Raw genomic sequence first — 22,321 nt, 5'->3', positions numbered from 1 at the left:
TCAATGGGAGAATGGATGGGGCCATGTACCGTACAATTCTGAGTGACAACCTCCTTCCCTCCGCCAGGGCCTTAAAAATGGGTCGTGGCTGGGTCTTCCAGCACGACAATGACCCAAAACATACAGCCAAGGCAACAAAGGAGTGGCTCAGGAAGAAGCACATTAGGGTCATGGAGTGGCCTAGCCAGTCACCAGACCTTAATCCCATTGAAAACTTATGGAGGGAGCTGAAGCTGCGAGTTGCCAAGCGACAGCCCAGAACTCTTAATGATTTAGAGATGATCTGCAAAGAGGAGTGGACCAAAATTCCTCCTGACATGTGTGCAAACCTCATCATCAACTACAGAAGACATCTGACCGCTGTGCTTGCCAACAAGGGTTTTGCCACCAAGTATTAGGTCTTGTTTGCCAGAGGGATTAAATACTTATTTCCCTCTGCAGAATGCAAATAAATTCATATACTTTCCACAATGTGATTTTCCGGATTTAATTTGTGATGTGCTATCTCTCACTGTTACCAATAACCTACCCTTCAATTATGGGATGCTCATGTCTTTGTCAGTGGGCAAACTTACAAAATCAGCAAGGGATCAAATACTTATTTCCACCACTGTATATTATTATTACATTTGTACCCCACGCTTTCCCACTCATGGCAGGCTCAATGTGGCTTACACGGGGCAATGGAGGTTTAAGTGACTTGCCCAGAGTCACAAGGAGCTGCCTGTGCCGGGAATCAAACTCAGTTCCTCAGGACCAAAGTCCACCACCCTAACCACTAGGCCACTCCTCCATTATGATCTAGGAGTTTTCACAAAGGGTTGCAAAAAATAATCCAAAAATTTGGATAATGGTTCCAATATCGTGCCACATAAAGACACTATAGGATGCCCTGGAGGATTGTTATAGTCCTTATGGATCTTGGGCACGGTGTAAAAAACTGGACTTCTTGCATTGGTGGTTTTTTAAAAAAATGAGACTCTGCTTTTGTCAAGTAACCCTCACTCATTGCTGCTTCCACAATATTTGCAATAGATGTCTGTAGCGCTTCACTCGGATCTTCAGGTAATAGTTGATAATACCTGTTATCAAAAATTCGGCAATGCACTTCTGCAAAATAAGACTCCTTATTTTGAACAACAACAGAGCCACCCTTATCAGCAGAACGTATAACAATAGTTGGATCCTCAGACAAGTCCTGTAAAGCATTACGATCTCCTTTTGACAAGTTAACATATTGTTTTTTAAGACCCCTATTAGTCAGTTCAGTGTGTTCCAAATTCTTTAAATCCCTTAATACTAATGCCTTAAACATAGCTATTTGAGGGTTCCATAGGACCTGGAGGGGTCCACCGTGATCTAGGGCGGAAAACAGATATATCCCCCATATGGTCCTCTTGTTGGGAAAAAAATAAGTTGACTTGAAGGTTTCGGAAAATGCGTGCTAGATCTACCCTTGTGGAAAAAGCATTGTGTCATATCGTAGGTACAAAAGATAATCCCCGTTCCAAAACTTGCATTTGAATAGGAGTAAGTTCTTTCTGTGAGATGTTAATTACATTTGATTTTGATGATGACTAGACCTGGTAACTGGTCCCTGCCTGCCTAAAAAAGAAGTCGCCACTGTGCGTGTAATTAAACTGTGTTGCACAGGTTGAAAAGATCCCTGAGTGATATTAGGACTTGTATGTGAAATCATACCCTGAGGTAATGGCACTGATACTGATGCACCCGGACAAGGTTGAGCAGGTATAGTTGAAGAGACATATGATTGTTGTTGGTACTGTGGGTATTGAGGATAATGCTGCTGAAATTCCTGGTAACCTCTACAGCGCCCCCCTCGGGTTCAGTAACGTCTACCTCTACACCGACCGCGTAGTTGCCGGCCACTGTCTGAACTGTCATCCGAACTAGAAAAAGCCTCAGGGACTATGTTCTGTCCAGTATCCTGAGGGAGGACCTGTTTGATGTTCAGCCAGGTACACACTGGACCAGCTGCGTAATCCAATTGATCGTGATGAAATTTTTAAAGTTTGTTTTGTTTTAAAGAATGGTAATACTGATCCAATGACAATTCCTGACTCAATTGTCCTTCTGGTTTGAATATCATGTCAGGTGTTGAAGATAACATCTGTAATTGGGTGATAACCCCGTCTGTTGTGACTTGTAACTCCTTTACTGTTTCTTGAGCTGTTTCAATCACCAACATCAAAGTCTCTAGAACAAAGATTCAAAATAGCTGCCCAGCGTTCCAAAATGCCATCTTATCTCGAAATATTTTAGGTTCCTTTTGAATTTGCAAACCTCTAGGGATCATTTGTTGTTTGATATATTCAATACGTTGTTGTTCATGTAATTCTAATCTTATCATATTACGTCTGTGTTGAACATAGGCATTTTTTAAAAGTCAAAAAAGGAATGTCTTCACCATAGGGAGTACTCTGTCCCAATAAAGAAGATCTCTGTAGGACTGACGTCACGTGTTCGTCTGATTAACCGAACATAGATAGCCAATTAGCTGCCATCTGGATATAATTAGTCCACCAACAGAATCCGAAATCTAAATATCCCTGTCTCTGGTAACATAAAATATATGATTACTATAGAAACCAGGACTACTGCTACCTATACCAAGAAATACTTCAGCGTCACAAATATTTTAGCCATTCATGAATATATTATATTTTTGTAAAGTACCCTCAGATATTACCCACTCTTTTACGCAGCCAATAGTACTGCTAACTGGTGGTATAGCACTTCTTTCATCGGGTTACTCTTTTAAGGTTTGTTTTGTGTTTTTTAGTTTACAAAAAACCACACAAGTGCTATTAATATGGTATCTTCCACGATACTTTATAGTGTTTCAACCTGCACCTGGTATCTTCAAATAAGACAAGAATGGCATAGTTATTCAAATCACAATACACTTATCTTTCTTAGAGATGCCTCGCTGAAAATGAGGGCAAAATTGTAAATGTCCAACCGCCTTCCCCTGAAACCGCCCGACTCCGCGGGTTTCAAGTACTTTCTTCAGGGACTAGGGTTAAGGCCGTCCTCACTCTTTATTTGTATAATAAGAAGACACTGCGAGACCCTTCTAACAGATGTTATTGTAGCTTATATAGGTGCCCCTATTAAAGCTTCGCACCGGAAGTGTCTTTTACTGACGTCACTACAACAACAAACTTTATATAAAAAGATTTTACCAAAGCCTATGATCACACAGACATACTAGAAGTTCATACAGATGAAACAAATCAAATAATAGTATTCCATTCAATGCTCTCGTTAAGTCCTTTAGGGTTAATAGTTTGTAAAGTGAAAATCCACCATTGTTCCCGGCGGGCTAAGGCTGCTACCCGATCCGTTCCCTTAAATGACTTGGGAATGTGATCTATGATGAACTATCGTAAATCAGTGAATTTATGTTGAAATTGCTCACAATGCGTTACGATGGGAGCAGTAACAGTATTTGTAGATCTGGCATCCATGTCCGTGGCATTGGCAAATAAAGATGCTGGTGGTTTATAACCTCACATAGACTCAGACAAGCATACAAATCTATTTGAGAGAGCTTACTAGCATGTTGTTGTTTTTTTGCTGCAACATCTTGAAGCAAAATGGAAGATGGACTATCTGCAGCTGAAGGTATTTTTGCTTTCTGTAACAGTTATAAGTCAATAGAGTGCACTTCTGTCTTCCTGATAAAGCTAGTTTCTGAATCAGAGATAACCAGATCATTTTTTTAATGTTTGGACAAATACAGGAGCAATTGTTCTGTCTGTGCTTGGACCACATCCTGTTAACCTTGTCATAAAAGCATTGGAAAACAATGGCAATACTTACTGTGCTGGAGTCACAAATGGCAGGAATCATAAGAACATAAGAATAGCCATACTGGGTCAGATCAGTGGTCTATCTAGCCCAGTGTCCTGCTTCCAACAGTTGCCAATCCAGGCTACAAATACCTGGCAGCAGTGGCGTTCCTGGGGGGGGGGGGGCTGACACCCGGGTCGGATCGCCGATGCGCCCCGCCCCCCCCCCCAGAACAGCGCGACGCACCCCCCGACGTAAGAACCCCCGGGTGCAGTGCGATCCCTCGGCAAAAGAACCCCCCCAGGTGCACGCCGCTGGGGGGGGGGGGGTGCCGCGTGCATGCCGGCTCTTCGTTTTCATGCTCCCTCTGCCCCGGAACAGATTACTTCCTGTTCCGGGGCAAAGGGAGCATGAAAATGAAGAGCCGACAGGCGCGCGGCACCCCCCCAGCGGCGTGCACCCGGGACGGACTGTCCCCACCGCCCCCCCTTGGTACGCCACTGCCTGGCAGAAACCCAATTAGTAGCAACATTCCATGCTACCAATCCTGGGGCAAGCAGTGGCTTCCCCCATGTCTATCTCAATAACAGGCTATGGACTTTTCCTCCAGGAACTTATCCAACCCTTTTTTAAACCCAGATCTGTGATGGATCACGTGATGTGTTGAGGAGTGCAGCAGCAGAAACGCTCTCCTCTTAGGCCCCTTCCGCTCCCCCTCTCCACCAGCGATCGAATCCGGACCAGAGCGGAACAAATAGCGAAGACAGATTGGAGGGAGTGTATGGACAACTTTGTAACGCGCGGGGAACAAGCAATGCCGGCGAAATCAGCGCGGAAAGAAATGGAAAAGGCCCGCGTGGCGGAGCCAAAGATGGCCGCCAGCCCCATACCAGAACCTCCCGAGGTAAAATTTACAGCGCAGCAGTTAAAACAACTAACCGAGGCGGTGCAACAAGCGCTAGCCCCACAGTTCCAACAACTTTCCAGCCAACTAGCGGCAGTGGAGACAAAATTAGAGGACACCACGCGACGCACTGGAGAATTAGAGCAGCGTGTGTCGGCCGCGGAGGACGAGGGGACCGGAGCAGCAACGGAAATAAAAGCACTGCGCGAAATAATAAAAAAACAGTCTCTACAGATCGATGACCTCGAAAACAGGTCGCGAAGAGATAACCTACGGATCATTGGGATCCCAGAGTCCGTTTCAGATCATTTACTACCCAGCATCCTAGAGAAATGGCTGCAAGAAGAATTTGCGCTATCAGATGGCGCGGGACCCCTATGCTTAGAGCGGGCGCATCGAGTGGGCAGGAGACAAGAGAACACCCAGAGACCTCGAATGGTCATAATTAAAGTGCATAATTTTATCCACAAAGTAGAAATACTCAGAGGGGCGCGACTCAAGAGGGACAATCTGACTTTTGAAAACTCTCCAATAAAAATATTTCAGGATTTTTCGATGTCACTACAAGAGAAGAGACGCAACTATGGACAGATATGTAAATCGCTGGCGGAAAACAACACGAAATTTATGCTGGTATACCCAGCCACACTTCGGGTTCATCACCAGGGCAAATGGCACGCATTCAAAACGGCAAAAGAGGCACAAGAATGGCTACAGAATGACAAAGTCCTAAGCCCGGATGACGAAGCCTGACATAATTTAGATGGACATAATCACAAATAGAAGACTGAGAGTTGGAGCCTTGACAAAGAAGCAAAAGACCGGATGATTGCCATAGACGGTGAGAGTGGGGGGGGGGGGGGGGGGGGGCTACACATCATTGATCCTCAATTCCCTCCCTGATATTAGTGTCGGGTTGGGAGAAGGGGCCGAAGATAAAGGGGAAGGATAGGTTGAGGGTAGGAAGGGGAAGGGAGGGGAGGGTGGGGAAGCACGGTAGGAAGGGAGGAAGACATAAGCAATTCTTGACAGCAAACAATAGAGCTCAACAAGGGACGAGGGGAGAATATCTTGATTATACTTCGAGAGTCCCCATAATCATTTACATACAGGCCAAGGGTGAGGCTGGGCACCTGAGGCAGAAGAAATTACTAGAACCGCCTAGACTCACAATAGAACAGAGCAATAGTTAAGACTACACGTTTTGCCACATGGAATGTGGGAGGGATATCTACGCCAGTTAAACGGGCAAAAATACTATCAGCCCTTCAGAGACACAAAGCAGACATATGCTGCTTACAGGAGACAAAACTTACAGCTACAGAACACAACAAACTAAAAAGACGATGGGTGGGAGAGGTATATGCAGCGTCATCTGGGGACAGGAAAAGTGGTGTAGCAATACTAATTAAAAAAGGATTGGCGGTCAAGTCAGAGCTAATCGAGGCCGACAAACAAGGTCGATACGTGATAATAAGATTATGGTTACAACAGAGAGAATACTTAGTCCTGGGCCTATACGGCCCAAATACATATGATGCTAACTTTCTAACTAAGCTAGTTCAGCTATGCCTCCCATACCCGACTACTCCATTGATAGTGCTGGGAGATTTTAATTTGGTGGCAGACCCCGCCAAGGACTGCTCAAATCCCAGAGTGGCACATAGAGGAGGGCCAAGATCTCATGCTCTGCCAGCCTTTCAACGCTCACTATATCTGGTGGACGCCTGGCGTAGTTTACACCCTGAAGAGCGAGATTACACTCACCAATCCAGAGCCCACGGGACATTTTCAAGAATAGATTACACACTAGTAGGCCAAACACTATTCCCGTGGGTGGTAAACGCAGAAATAGGCCCGGAAGAAATATCAGACCACTCCATAGCGTGGGTGGATATAGAGTCCCCAGATTTCTACCAACAACAAAGGGGATGGCGATTCCCATCATATTTAAGCCAGAACAGAGAATTTAAAGAATTTATACAAAAGAAATGGGAGGATTACGCTAATTATAACGCAGAATATAAAGATAAACCTGGGATTTACTGGGAGGCAGCGAAGGCAGTATTGCGGGGCGAAATAATAGCATTCACTCATGCGAGACGGAAGAAACTCTCTACAGCGATATTGAGACTAGAACGCAACCTAAAGAAAGCCAAATCACAACTTATCAAATTTCCCTCCATTAAAACAAAAGAGCAAGTACACGCCATACAAATAACCTTGAATACCTTGCTCCATGAGAGAAGCTCTAGAGCACTGGCATGGCAAAAATTCAAACTAAATAGGTATGGAAATAGAACAGGGGCAATGCTAGCGAGGCTGGTAACAGCTTGGGGACCACGAAAGCCCATAATTACTCTTAAAGACGACAAAGGAATGGTACAAAATAAAAGCGAAAAAATAGCGGAAATATTAACAAACTACTTCGCTAAGTTGTACACAGCCTCCCAGGATCCAGAGGACAAAGATATTACAACATTTTTACATAAGGTAGATGCGCCTAGGTTAACCAAGGAAGAAATAGTAGCCCTGGCAACCCCTCTAGAGATTAAAGAGATACAGGCAGTAATCAAAGCCTTACCGACAGGGTCAGCCCCGGGACCTGATGGTTATGCGGGGGAATTCTATAAAATGCTACCTAACTCAGCTTATCTCCCACTAAGCGACTACCTAGACCAGGCGGTCAGTGAAGGGAAATTTCCACTACATGCAAACTCTGCCCTAGTCACTCTGATTCTGAAACCGGGACGCCCAGAGGATCAAGCAGGGTCCTACAGACCAATATCCCTCTTAAATGTAGATCAAAAGATCTTAGCAAAAGTGTTAGCTAACAGACTGGCTGGGATTCTGCCAAGATTAGTGGGGGAGGAGCAAGTAGGATTTATCAGATCTAGACAGGCAGCAAAAAATATACGACGCCTCCTGATAGCAATGGCTTCAGGACAACTGACAGGGACCCCAACAAATCTTTATTCACTGGATGCAGAAAAAGCATTCGACCAAGTCGGGTGGAAATACCTATTCACAGTATTACAATACATGGGGTTCAATGGCTGGTTTTACAATGCAGTGCAGACCTTGTACACAGAGCCCAGTGCCTCCATATTGATGAATGGGATCAAAGCACGTCCCTTTAAAATCTCAAGGGGGACAAGACAAGGCTGCCCACTCTCACCTGCACTATTTATTTTAGCACTAGAACCCCTATTAAGAGCGTTGAAAATCATGGAAGGAGTACCAGGAGTGCAGGTGGGGGGGAAGGTGGTCAAAACATTTGCCTTTGCAGACGACCTAATGGTAATTACAACACACCCATATGGAGCCCTAACCAAGATGTTGGAGACAATACAAAACTTTGGACACCTCTCTGGGTTCACCTTAAATGCACAGAAGTCTTTAGCTTTGGAAGTATATCCCGAGCAAAATAAGCCAGATGCCTCAACATTCCCCTTGACCTGGGCGGGAAACAAGATTAAATACTTGGGCACTTATATAACGCAAGATTTATCGAAATTGTACCAAGAGAATATTACTCCATTGCTGGCTACCACAAGCTTGAAACTCAACCAGTGGGAAACCCTACCAATGTCTCTAATGGGTCGTATCTCCCTATATAACATGATGATAGTGCCGAAATGGCTGTATGTTTTCCAAACCCTGCCCTTGTACCTGCGCAAAGAAGATGAACAATCATTAAATAATAAGTTACAACGATTCCTCTGGAGAGGAAAGAAACCTCGTATAGCGATTTCAACATTACAGATACCACGCGAGTTTGGAGGACTCGGGCTGCTGAGCGTACGTCAGTTTTCGGTAGCCTGTGGCATGAGACATATCTCGGACTGGTATAGAACCACCTCAGAGTTTTCGGACACTGAACTAGAAACTGCTTTAATGAATGGAGTACACTTTAGTAGCCTACTACATGGAAAAAGTGGGGAACAATTAGAGATTTTGGACCAATCGCATATACTTCCCACCGCTAAAGCAGTGTGGAGGTGGATTTGCAGATACCACAGATTTTCAAACACCACTACTCCCTTCCTGGCCATATGTGGAAATCCAAAATTTCCCCCTGGGGATTTGCACCGAGCGTTTCGGAACTGGCAAAGTAAAGGCCTAATATATATTATACAGGTCTTAACGGAAGAGGGCAGGGTGAAAGCCTACAAAGACTTACAAAGGCAATATGATTTACCCAACAGAGACTATTTTCACTACATACAACTCAGACACTACATAAATAGCCTGCCTAGGGAACACATCACGGAGGATGTGCAAGAAGAACTGTCATCAGCATATTCACTGCAGGCCCAAAATAGAGTACCAATGAAAATGCACCACAGACATATAAGAGACATGATCATGGAAGTAGACTATCAATTATTGGCTAAAGCATGGAGCTTAGAACTATCAGTCGAGATAACACCCCAAACTCTCACGGATTACATATATTCACTCCAGAGATCCTCAAAATTACTAACATACAGTGAAATGGAATACAAATTTGTGCTACGAACTTATATACCACCAAGGAGGGCATTTCATATGGGGGTTTCCCCAGATGGGGCCTGCCCTAAATGCGCAGCCCCAGGAGTACGTTTAGGCCATATGTTCTGGCACTGCCCAGAAATTCAAAAATTCTGGAGAATGATACAGCAATCCACAACAGCGATGTGGAGGACGACATGGAGAACAGATGCTAAATTACTATTTGGCCAAACTACAACGAGCAGGCCCTGTCCAGTGGGATTTAAGAGCTTTTCATATAGAGCCACAGCAGTGGCAAAGAAAGCGATACTAAGAGAATGGATTACAAATAAATCACCAACGTTACAACAATGGCGAAGTGGTATGATGGATTTCATGAAATTTGAACGACAAATAGCAGAAAGCAACCATGATCCCAGTTTCACAGAGAAAGTTTTTTTTCAAAATCTGGCATCCATTCTGGCAGACAATCCCTAAAGGGGGCAGATCTCGAATTCTCAACCTCTAAGAACTGACAGCAAGAGACTAAGACAAAGATGTTGATTAATATCCTCCTAGGGTGGGGTAGTTAGTGGGTGGGTTTTAAGGGGGGGGGGGGGAGGGGGAGGAGTAGAATTAGAATAAGGAAATAATAGAAGAAGTTGTTAAGATTAAGGTTTCAACAGAAGTAAATGTTATGAAGCGAGAGTAGTGGACGCAATTCTAGACATGTTTAGATCAAGTAGAGAAGACTAGTTGTAGAATAGGGAAGGAAGAGTGTGAATTACAGCAGGAAGTAAGACAATAGTGGGGTGTAGCCCACCTGTGAATACTTAAAGCATTATAACTCTAGTAAAAAAATTTTGGAATAAATAACATGGTTGGAGCATAAGGTATAATAGGGAGGGGGAGGGGGGAGAAACTGAGAAAACAAATCTCTACAAATGCAATATGTACAATGATGGTAGTTTCATAAATGACATCGGATTTTGTACGCTATGATAGAAATTGTACCAAGTTTATAATGTTGATTATCAATAAAACAGATTCAAACATAAACCCAGATCTGCTAACTGCTGTTACCACATCCTCTGACAGTGAGTTCCAGATCTTAACTATTATTTGAGTGAAAAATATTTCCTCCTATGTGTTTTAAAAGTATTTCCATTGAGTGTCTGCTAGACCAGTGTTTCCCAAGTTTGGTCCTGGAGTACTACTACTAATCATTTCTATGGCACTTCTAGACATGTGCAGCTCTGTACCCATTATATGCAGGTTCTTTGTCCCTAGAGGGCTTACAATGTAAGCTTTTTTTGTACCTGGTGTAATGGAGGGTTAAGTGACTTGCCCAAGGTCACAAGGAGCTGCAGTGGGAATTAAACCCAGGTTACCAGGATCAAAGTCCAGTGCACTAATCATTAAGCTACTCCTCCACTGGCAGTGGATGCAGTGCATGCAAATCAAGTTCACGCATATTCATTGTGGATATCCTGAAAACCTAACAGGCAAGGAGTACTCTAGGACTGGACTTGGGAAACACTGCGCTAGTCTTTGTACTTTTTGAAAGAGTGAAAAATCGATTCACTTCTATCTGTTCTACACCACTCAGGATTTTATAGACCTCAATCATTTTGGCGAAAAATATTTTTTATTTTCTGGCGCACGTCAGCTGTGCACGTCAAGTGGCATTTGACATGTGTAGGTCATTACCGCCCAGTTACTGCATGAGACTTTACCGCTAGGTCAATGGCTGGCAGTAAGGTCTCAGGCCCAAAATGGACGTGTGCCAATTTTCATTTTGCCGCACGTCCATTTTCAGCAAAAATTTTAAAAAGGCATTTTTTTTACAGGTGCGCTAAAAAATGATTCTGCGTGCGCCCAAAACACATGTCTGCACTACCGCAGGCCATTTTTAAGCACACCTTAGTAAAAAGGACCCCCTAATGTGCTGCATGTAGCTTAGCAGTAGTGATTTTTGGCAAGGTCATGCAAGGTCACTGACCTGGAACCTTTTTGAACTTGCTTCTTTTTCCTCACTGCAGCTGGCCTGTACCTTTTAGTTAATTTTTTTCCACTAACATTTTTATTCAATCTTTTCACATCAACAATCACAATAAACCCTTACAATCAACACATATGATATAGTAATCTTGCCAATAAACATTTTACCATCTGGAAAGAAACCCCTCTCCAGTCCCCTTTCCTCCTTCCCCAGCCTGGAGTACTCTATCTCAATTGTTTTCCAAAATAAAGGTGTATCTATCGCTTCTGTTCAGCTTCGCATTGCACCTGTTTCTGAATAACATGAATAACATGAATAACTGTACATTTATGATACAAAGCACTTAGTTTCCAAAAACGCTGTATTTAGAAATAATATGGACAATGTGCAAATTCAACATTGCTATGGTCAGACAAAGTGAATAAATGGCCAAAGTGCTGGTAATGAGTAGTCTTAATAGAAGTTATCAAAAAGGCAAATTGAGCTAATGGTTATGGATGGCATATAAAAGTTATGTGTCATTATTATTATTTCCACCCCTTCTCCAGTTGTCCAGCATCTTCCTTTTCTCTTCCCTCCCCCTGCCCAACATGAACCCTTCTTTCTTCTATCTCACCCACCCGTATGGTATCACCCCCTTCCCTCACTAGCACAACATTGTCCCTACTCCATTCCCTCCCACCCACCCATCTAATATTACCCCTTCTCTCTCCTCATCCCCCAAGTCCAACATCTCTCCCTCTTTCCCCCCAGCCCAACATGTCTCCTCAAACTTCCTTATCTCCTACTCTTCTGCTGCTGTTGTGGTTGTCATAGATGCCTGCCACTGCTCTATCTCAGGGCCTGTTGGTTCACAGCAGCAAGCAAAGCAACAATATGCAAATGACAGCCTTCCAGCCCATGTGCTCACAGCTCTTGTAGGCCCTGCTGGTCCTGTCTTTTGTCATGCATATTTTCTGCTGTTGGGATGAGACTAGCAGGGCCTTTTCAAGTATGTGGACTGTAAGGCTCTCCTATGCATATTGGGACTTTTGCTTGCTGCTTCAGGCCAGTGTCTGCTGGACCAGAGTGGAGGTTTGGCAGTGGCAAGGAGCAACAGCAATTAAAATGGTAGCAGCTGATGAGCGCAACAGGTAACATAGTGCTTGACTTATGACAGTTTTTGGTGCCCTCCAAAGGTTGACCCCCCCCCCCCCCCAACCACCACACTTACTACATTTACCAGGTTATGCTAGGCCTGGATGTTCTCCCCCTTCAGCTTACATATTGTGGGAAACTGCAGACTTATACGGTCTGTGCCAGAGCCGGTGGTGGGAGGCGGGGCGGGTGGTTGGGGGGCGGAGATAGTGCTGGGCAGACTTATACGGTCTGTGCCCTGAAAAAGACAGGTACAAATCAAGGTAAGGTATACACAAAAAATGGCACATGTGAGTTTATCTTGTTGGGCTGACTGGATGGACCATGCAGGTCTTTTTCTGCCGTCATCTACTATGTTACTATGTTATGTTACTATATGAAGTTCTCTACATCACCACAGTGTGATGGGGAGATATCTGCAAATACTTCTATACTATGGTTCTCCCACTTGATCTGATCAAGCATCCATGCATCCTACCCTACTTTCTCTTTGCTGGCGAATTCATGAAAACAGGCAATAATATCACATGGTTTGTAGTTTTTAGGTGAGGCCTAAAGTACACAGCCACATCCTGGCTCTCTGCCCATTCTAGAATCATCTAGCATCTCTTTCAGGGTCCCCAGCTTGGGAGTGACTTCAGACGCACAGCATCTGCTCCTGCTTTACAGCCTTCCTTTCTCTTCTTCTGTCCTGTCTGATGTTGTAGTTCCTCTTTCTTCCTCTCCCTCTCCTATTATATTTTGGAATTGTGAGCCCCTCTGAAAGTTCTTCTTATGGGCAATATATCGAGTTGTAGAAGAAACCTGGCAGATTCTTTTTATGGTTCTCTCACAATCCATCGCCTTCACATTCTTGAGCAGGCCCTACAAGCATGTGTTATTTCATTTGGCTAAGTTTTCTAGATCCCTTATGTAGGGCAGGTGAGAATCTAGCAGTTAGGGATGCCTGCTCAGATTCACAGTGCCACTACCTTAACAAATGGGATAATAATTCCTGTCGGAGTTCAGCAGTAGGCAGGCAGATCAAGAACTGACCAGCTGGGCATTCTGGCCTCTTCTAGAAAGAGGGAGAAGCTGGAAGTGCCATGGTATAAGAAGCAAAGGGAGGAACCGGTTGCAGAGGAAAACTCCCACAGACTATAAAACCTTAACTCAATGTAGAAACCTTGTCTTTGGCATTTCCTGATACTCTCCAGCCATTGATCCTAGTAACAAGGGGAGATCCTTCATGCCCAAGCCTTAGCCTCATAGGTCAGGTGCTGTATTGTAGTCAAGAGTGCATAGGTGATAGAACTGCTTAAGTTGCTGTCCTATTTGATGGCAGAGGGAATGTGAAACCCTCACCACCCTCTTGTATTATTAAGGAGAAGGGAGGACTTGTATAATTGTATGTACATTACAGCGAGGCAATCAGGATCTTACTCCAGCTACTGGTGGTCCAGGAACCGCACAGGGCTGAAGGAAACTACACCATCTCCAACATCTACAGGGTTTTTGTGGATTCCAGCACATCTTATGGGATCTCCAGCTTAAAGAACAAGCACGTGAGTTTCAGAGTTGCTGAGTTTCAAGGCAACCAGCTTTTGAACTGTAAGTGGAATCCTAAAATGAACTGTTACCCTTCATGCTCACAGTGTGATTAAGGCGATAAAGGTATTGGGACATTCTCTGGGAAAGAAGTGAAAGGAGCCTCAGAAACTTTGAATATACCTATTTGTTACTCTTGCCATTATATCTGCTGCCACTGCTGGCTTTGTGATTGCTCCATAATTGACAAAGTAAATAGTTGGTTCCTGCCAATATATTTGGAGTCAACTGAGTTCTTGAGTGAGTGAAGTGAATAAAAAGTCTGATAGAAGCTGCTGATTTGATGTCCTGGTTCCCCTCAAAATAGAAATCTTGTTTATGTACCAGGGAATACTGCATCCCTGAGGTTACACTTAGTTTGCCCAAATTATTTTCATTTAGCTTTTCTAACTCTGCTATCCACTGCTGCAAATGTAAAAGGGCATCATTATATTCATCTATCTTGATCTCTGTTTCTGCTATCCAATGTCCATCTGTAGGTCTGGATTTAATTCTCCATTTCACCTGCAATCCCAGTAATAGCACTTTTCAGTTCTGCAGTCACTCCTCTAAATCCGCCTGAGTCAGTAGAGGATTAATGGTATCATGTTCCAAGATATGCTAAGCATTGCTCTCCAAGCTGACTCTTTTAAGCACAGCAATTCTAAGTGTATCTCATGGAGCCAGCTCACTTCCTTTGTATGTGAATGCTTTCATATCTACTATTCTATGCCTTACCATAATCTGCTAGGGTGTTATCTTTTGTTAGCAAGCCTGATCTGATCCTGTAAACTGAAATTTAGCCACAATGCAAAAGGACTGCAAGGGAAAATTGTGAATTTTTATTTATTTATTACATTTGTATCCCACATTTTCCCACCTATTTGTAGGCTCAATGTGGCTTACATAATACCGGAGAGGCCTTTGCAGGCTCCGGTGTGAACAAATACAGGGTGATGTTGTGGTAAGATCCAGTTCATGTGGCACAGCCACATTAGGGAATCGGAAAACGGAAGCGTTGTGTTATGTCCATTACATGCTTTAGTTTGGTTGTGTTGCAGAGATTAGGCATCTAAATTGGATCGGTAGGGTATGCCTTTTTAAACTGGTTGTATTTTAGTGATTTCCGGAAGTTTAGGTGGTCGAACGTCGTTTTCAAGGCTTTTGGTAATGCGTTCCACAGTTGTGTGCATACAGTGGGGGAAATAAGTATTTGATCCCTTGCTGATTTTGTAAGTTTGCCCACTGACAAAGACATGAGCAGCCCATAATTGAAGGGTAGGTTATTGGTAACAGTGAGAGATAGCACATCACAAATTAAATCCGGAAAATCACATTGTGGAAAGTATATGAATTTATTTGCATTCTGCAGAGGGAAATAAGTATTTAATCCCTCTGGCAAACAAGACCTAATACTTGGTGGCAAAACCCTTGTTGGCAAGCACAGCGGTCAGACGTCTTCTGTAGTTGATTATGAGGTTTGCACACATGTCAGGAGGAATTTTGGTCCACTCCTCTTTGCAGATCATCTCTAAATCATTAAGAGTTCTGGGCTGTCGCTTGGCAACTCGCAGCTTCAGCTCCCTCCATAAGTTTTCAATGGGATTAAGGTCTGGTGACTGGCTAGGCCACTCCATGACCCTAATGTGCTTCTTCCTGAGCCACTCCTTTGTTGCCTTGGCTGTATGTTTTGGGTCATTGTCGTGCTGGAAGACCCAGCCACGACCCATTTTTAAGGCCCTGGCGGAGGGAAGGAGGTTGTCACTCAGAATTGTACGGTACATGGCCCCATCCATTCTCCCATTGATGCGGTGAAGTAGTCCTGTGCCCTTAGCAGAGAAACACCCCCAAAACATAACATTTCCACCTCCATGCTTGACAGTGGGGACGGTGTTCTTTGGGTCATAGGCAGCATTTCTCTTCCTCCAAACACGGCGAGTTGAGTTCATGCCAAAGAGCTCAATTTTTGTCTCATCTGACCACAGCACCTTCTCCCAATCACTCTCGGCATCATCCAGGTGTTCACTGGCAAACTTCAGACGGGCCATCACATGTGCCTTCCGGAGCAGGGGGACCTTGCGGGCACTGCAGGATTGCAATCCGTTATGTCGTAATGTGTTACCAATGGTTTTCGTGGTGACAGTGGTCCCAGCTGCCTTGAGATCATTGACAAGTTCCCCCCTTGTAGTTGTAGGCTGATTTCTAACCTTCCTCATGATCAAGGATACCCCACGAGGTGAGATTTTGCGTGGAGCCCCAGATCTTTGTCGATTGACAGTCATTTTGTACTTCTTCCATTTTCTTACTATGGCACCAACAGTTGTCTCCTTCTCGCCCAGCGTCTTACTGATGGTTTTGTAGCCCATTCCAGCCTTGTGCAGGTGTATGATCTTGTCCCTGACATCCTTAGACAGCTCCTTGCTCTTGGCCATTTTGTAGAGGTTAGAGTCTGACTGATTCACTGAGTCTGTGGACAGGTATCTTTCATACAGGTGACCATTGCCGACAGCTGTCTGTCATGCAGGTAACGAGTTGATTTGGAGCATCTACCTGGTCTGTAGGGGCCAGATCTCTTACTGGTTGGTGGGGGATTAAATACTTATTTCCCTCTGCAGAATGCAAATAAATTCATATACTTTCCACAATGTGATTTTCCGGATTTAATTTGTGATGTGCTATCTCTCACTGTTACCAATAACCTACCCTTCAATTATGGGCTGCTCATGTCTTTGTCAGTGGGCAAACTTACAAAATCAGCAAGGGATCAAATACTTATTTCCCCCACTGTATGTAGGAAAAACTAGATGCGTACGTTGTTTTGTATTTCAGTCCTTTGCAGCTTGGTAGTGCAGATTTAGATAAGATCCTGTTGATTTGGATGTATTTCTAATTGGTAAGTCGATCAAGCCTGTCATGTAACTCGGGGCTTCTCCATAGATGATTTTGTGAACCAGGGTGCAGATTTTGAAGGCGATGCGTTCTTTGATTGGGAGCCAGTGTAGTTTTTCGCGGAGGGGTTTTGCGCTTTCAAATCACGTTTTACCAAATATAAGCCTAGCTGCCGTGTTTTGAGCGGTCTGAAGTTTCTTTAAGGTTTGCATCCCACATAGATTCCATTGCAGTAATCTAAGTGGCTTAGTACCATTGATTGTATCAGGTTACGAAATGTTTCCCTTGGGAAGAATTGTTTCATGCGTTTGAGTTTCCACATTGAGTGGAACATTTTCTTTGTTGTGGATGCCACTTGGCTCTCTAGTGTTAAATTACGGTCCATTGTAACACAGGATTTTCAAGCTGTCTGAGATAGGAAGGGGTGTTGATACTTGTGGGCATGTCCGTGCTGTGTTGGGATGAGAGGATGAGACAAAGAGTTTTTTCTTTATTGAGTTTTAGTTGAAATGCATTTGCCCATGAATCCATGATGTTCAGGCTGAGCTTGATTTCGTTGGTGATTTCTGTCAGTTTGGTTTTGTAAGGAATGTATATTGTGACATCATCTGCATATATGAAAGGGTTAAGGCCATGGTTGGATAAGGATTTGGCAATTGGGGTCATCATTATGTTGAATAGGATTGATGATAGTGGTGATCCTTGTGGTACTCCACAGTCTGCTTTCAAAGGTGATATGTTTGAATTTGATTTTACTTGATATGTTCTTGTGGTTAGGAAGCCTTGATCCAGTTAAGTATGTATCCACCAATCCCGAACTTATCTAGTAATCTTATTAATATATTATGGTTTACCAAGTCGAATGCACTAGACATGTCGAATTGGAGGAGAAGGATGTTTTTGCCTGTTTCTATTTCCTGCTTGAATTTGGCTAGAAGAGTGAGTAATACTGTTTCCATGCTCTGGAGGTGGCGAAAGCCTGACTGTGATTCGTGTAATATTGAGAATTTGTTTATGTAATCTGTAAGTTGTTTGGTTACCATGCTTTCCTTCAGTTTGACCACCAATGGGATAGATGCTACTGGACGGTAGTTAGTGATTTCTAGCAACCTGATCAAGCTGCCATCAACGCTAGTGACATCACTTCCTTGTGCCATTTATTTTAAAAGAAATTTACTACAGTGTAATATAATTAGGCTTCTGAAAATTTATGTTCAAAAATTCAGCATATATTCCTAGAAGAGATGGTCAGAAGTTAGCAGTAAATTAATATCAGTGTCTTGTTATATGCTTCTAAAACTCTGGTAAATTATAACATAAAAGCAAACTGATTTGAAACAAAATCAAAGTTCTCTTGTTTCACCAAGACAATAAGACAACATGTTTGGGTAGTGGATTTTCTAGACAGCTTTCTGATAGGTAGGTGTGTGAGATAATCTGCTTTCAGAGGAACAAGCCAAAAACCAGAAAGCCGAACAAACAAAATGACTTTCAAACAACTTCAAATACTTATCCTCAGAGCTGGTGCAAGGGTGTTAGGCCCTATCACTGAGAATTTGATAATTAAACTCAGTTATGATCTTCCTAACACCATCCTTCCCAGAACAATGCTGTAAAATTGCATAATTGTACATCATATTTTTGAAATATTAAACTTTACTTCACGCATATAAATAATCGAGCCAATTTCCAAAACTGCCAATCCTTCTTGTTGGTAAAAGTACATACTAATGGTTCTTTGACTTTGCGTGATAATCAGAACCTATTATTTTACGTAGGCTGCAAATGCTGTTTGCCATTCCTCCTGAATTTGCTGCCCTAGGCACCAACCTAATCTGCCTAATAGTTGAGCCAGCCCTACTTATCCTAAGAGATAACCGTTATGGCCAGTGATTAATTGGTCAGCATGGACTCAGCTTGCACAACATCATATGGAGTTATAACATCCAAACATGACTCTTCACTGCAGAAAATGGTTAAAGTGAAGAAAACTAAAATGGAAAATATACTATAGTATACTATTCCGGCACTTGTATCTTGCCTATATCAACTATGGAAGCAAAGCAGGTAACAAAAACTATCTCCCTGAAAACAGTTGACTTATCATGAAGACCAAGCTAGAATAGAAAAATAATACATTTACTAATATTATAACATTTACTAAAAAGAAAAGTTTTCAAAACATTTTGAAATTTAAAATAATTGGATAAAAACCAAATCTGCAAAGGTAATAAATTCCAGATCTTACTAGACCGATAACAAAAGGAGCTATTGTGAAAATGTATAAGCTGGATAGTCATGGCCAAAGGAAACCCAATTTAACTGTAGCACTGAAAAGATAACTCTTTTCCATAAGATAAGTCTTATGGAAGGGAAGGTTAATAAATCAACAAGAGATAACGAACAGCAGCCTGAAATCATTTTATAGACCCAACAGGTCACCTTAAATTCCACCTGAGCCTCTATGGGCAACCAATATAGGTCTCTCAACAGAGGAGATGCCCAAACAAACTTTTTGTATCTGTAAATCAGTTTAGCCACAGTGTTCTGTAAAAGTTGATATAAAACCTTTTGTTGTAATCCAGCAAACAGAGTATTACAATAATCAATTTGAGTCAAAACTAAAGCCTGCACCAGGACCTGAAGGAAGGACCTTATTGTTCTTAATTAATGCAATTTATAAAATGCCTTTTTTACATAAACTATTTACTTGATTTTCCATTGTCAGCTGGAATAAACCGTAAGACCCTGGTTGAAGTTTCAAAAGGTAATTCTTCATCGAATTTTAATGTAATAGGTTTGGGTATATCTGAAACACAGGTACCAAAATATAACAATTTGGTTTTAGTGGTGTTATGTTTTAATAAATTCTTGGAAGATAAGAATTTAGATTTTTCTATGCTATCCAAAATCAATTGATAACCCACATTGTAATGATAACCTATCAGAACCAAAATAAAGATACTATTGGCATAAAATAGAACCAAATGCTGTGAAGACTCCATAAAAGACTCCAAAGAGCTCATAAACACATTAAAAGAATCGGTGAAAATAAAGATCCTTGGCAGGCTCCATATTTAGAAATCCAGTACTCTGAAAATATGGCATTCTTCTTTACACTATAGCTTTGTTTGGTAAGACCTGCGCAACGAAACCAAGCCTGAAAGATGCTAATAGCAGAGAATTACAGTGCAACTAGAGATATTAAAATGGAGGTAGCTTCCTCTGCAGTACAGTACATATCTCTTTATTTCAAAAGTGAGTGGATGAATTAGAGGAAAGAAATGACTTATTTGTTGAAAGATTGTGAAACTAGGACAGACAAATTTCACATCTTTCAATCATATTCAAAACCTACTATTCAACAGAAAGGTAACTTTCTGGACATTACAATTTTTAGCAACCACGACCATCTATAAAGAAACCAACTAACAGATGTCACTACCTTTTCTCTGGAAACTTAGAAGAATTAGAAGCCTCTTCTCCACAAACACATTCCGAATCCTTGTCCAATCCCTCATACTATCACAAATTGACTACTGCAATGGTTGTCTTTACCAGGTGCAAGGAATCTAATATAAAGAAGTTAGACAGCCCAAAACACAGCTGCACGTCTGATTTACAAGAGATCCAGTTACTATAGAGCCACCCCTCTATTAGCAGGCCTGCACTGGCTCCCCGTGAAAGCCAGAATCTACTTCAAAATTTCTATAATAATAATCCAATTACTGTACAGAATGACTCCAGTCTATCTAGGTTCCTTTGTAACTCTACCTCTGAAGAATGCACTGAAAAACATCAGACAATGTCTTCTGCTACATCTCCCCAGCAACAAGGATGTCAGATACCAATCATGCACTCAACAGGATTCTCCTATCAGGTCACAAAGATATGGAATTCAATACCTAATGACGTAAAGCAGATAACTGAATATCTAAGATTTTGCAAAGTACTAAAAGATCACTTAACAAAGATTTTCCTACTAGAAAAAGGGTAACTACTGATCATATGCGTCACATCAAACAAAAATAGAGCTCGTATATTCATAATGAAAATTCACACTACACTCTCTTGTTAAAATGACTGATTACCATTGGTAATGTTTCACTGCAATCCTGTTATTTCTCCTTTGCAAACCTGTTCATGTTTCACTGTTAACCTGCTATTGTTTCTTTGCAAACCTGTTACTTGTTTAACTGTTTCACTACAAACCTGATATTGCTTCATTGTAAAAGTGTTATCGTTTCTCTGTAAGCCACATTGAACCGAACCCCATTTGGATAATGGGGGATACAAGCACCAATAAATAAATGAAATTCATATCATTGGTGAACTGAAAAGGGACTGAAAATGTGAAACAACACAAGTCTGAGAAACAATTTGAGAACTGTGGTGATAATGTAAGGTTATGACAGAGTGAGTGTATGGAGACATTTCTGCCAAAGCAATTGAAAATTTAGTAGAAATGGGCAGTGAAAAAGTTTTTGTTTCATATCGTTTCCTGTGTTGTTTGTGGAATTGTTTGTTTTATTTGTTTTCGTTTGGCCATTTTGTCAGTTTCTTATAATACCTCCTCAGTACCTCTCCACTCTCATCTCTCCCTACATTCCTCCCCGGGAGCTCCGTTCACTGGGTAAATCTCTCTTATCTGCACCCTTCTCCTCCACCGCTAACTCCAGACTCCGTTCCTTTTATCTTGCTGCACCATATGCCTGGAATAGTCTTCCTGAGCCGGTACGTCAAGCTCCATCTCTGGCCATCTTCAAACCTAAGCTAAAAGCCCACCTTTTTGATGCTGCTTTTAACTCCTAACCCTTACGCACTTGCTCAGAACCCTTATTTTATCATCCTCATCTTAATATTCCCTTATCTCTTGTTTGTCCTGTTTGTCTGTCCTAATTAGATTGTAAGCTCTGTCGAGCAGGGACTGTCTCTTCATGTTCAAGTGTACAACACTGCGTACGTCTAGTAGCGCTATAGAAATGATAAGTACCGTATTTTTCGGACTATAAGACGCACTTTTTTCCCCCAAAATTTGGGAGGAAAATGGGGGGTGCGTCTTATAGTCCGAAGGTAGCGAGTTCGGGATCACCCTCCCCTACTTACGTGACGCGATGTTCCCTGGTGGTCTAGTGACGTCGGGGCAGGAAAGAGCCCCCTCTTTCCTGCCCAGCACGCTGCTCTCCGTCCTCCTGACTGGTTCCTGACGGTCTCGGCGAGACCGTCAGGAACCAGTCAGGAGGACGGAGAGCAGCGTGCTGGGCAGGAAAGAGGGGGCTCTTTCCTGCCCCGACGTCACTAGACCACCAGGGAACATCGCGTCACGTAAGTAGGGGAGGGCGATCCCGAACTCGGACAAGACGCACCGGAGCACTTAGGTTTTAGAGGAGGGAAAAAGGAAAAATTTTTTTTTCCTATTTCCCTCCTCTAAAACCTAGGTGCGTCTTATGGTCCGAAAAATACGGTAGTAGTGATAAGTAGCATTTAATTTCAGAAAGAGGGTATACTCTTTTCCTGGGTTTGTGTATGTGCAC

The sequence above is a fragment of the Microcaecilia unicolor genome, chromosome 4 (assembly GCF_901765095.1).
Source record: "Microcaecilia unicolor chromosome 4, aMicUni1.1, whole genome shotgun sequence".
Classification (NCBI taxonomy): domain Eukaryota; kingdom Metazoa; phylum Chordata; class Amphibia; order Gymnophiona; family Siphonopidae; genus Microcaecilia; species Microcaecilia unicolor.
Note: the sequence above shows the minus strand (reverse complement) of the source record.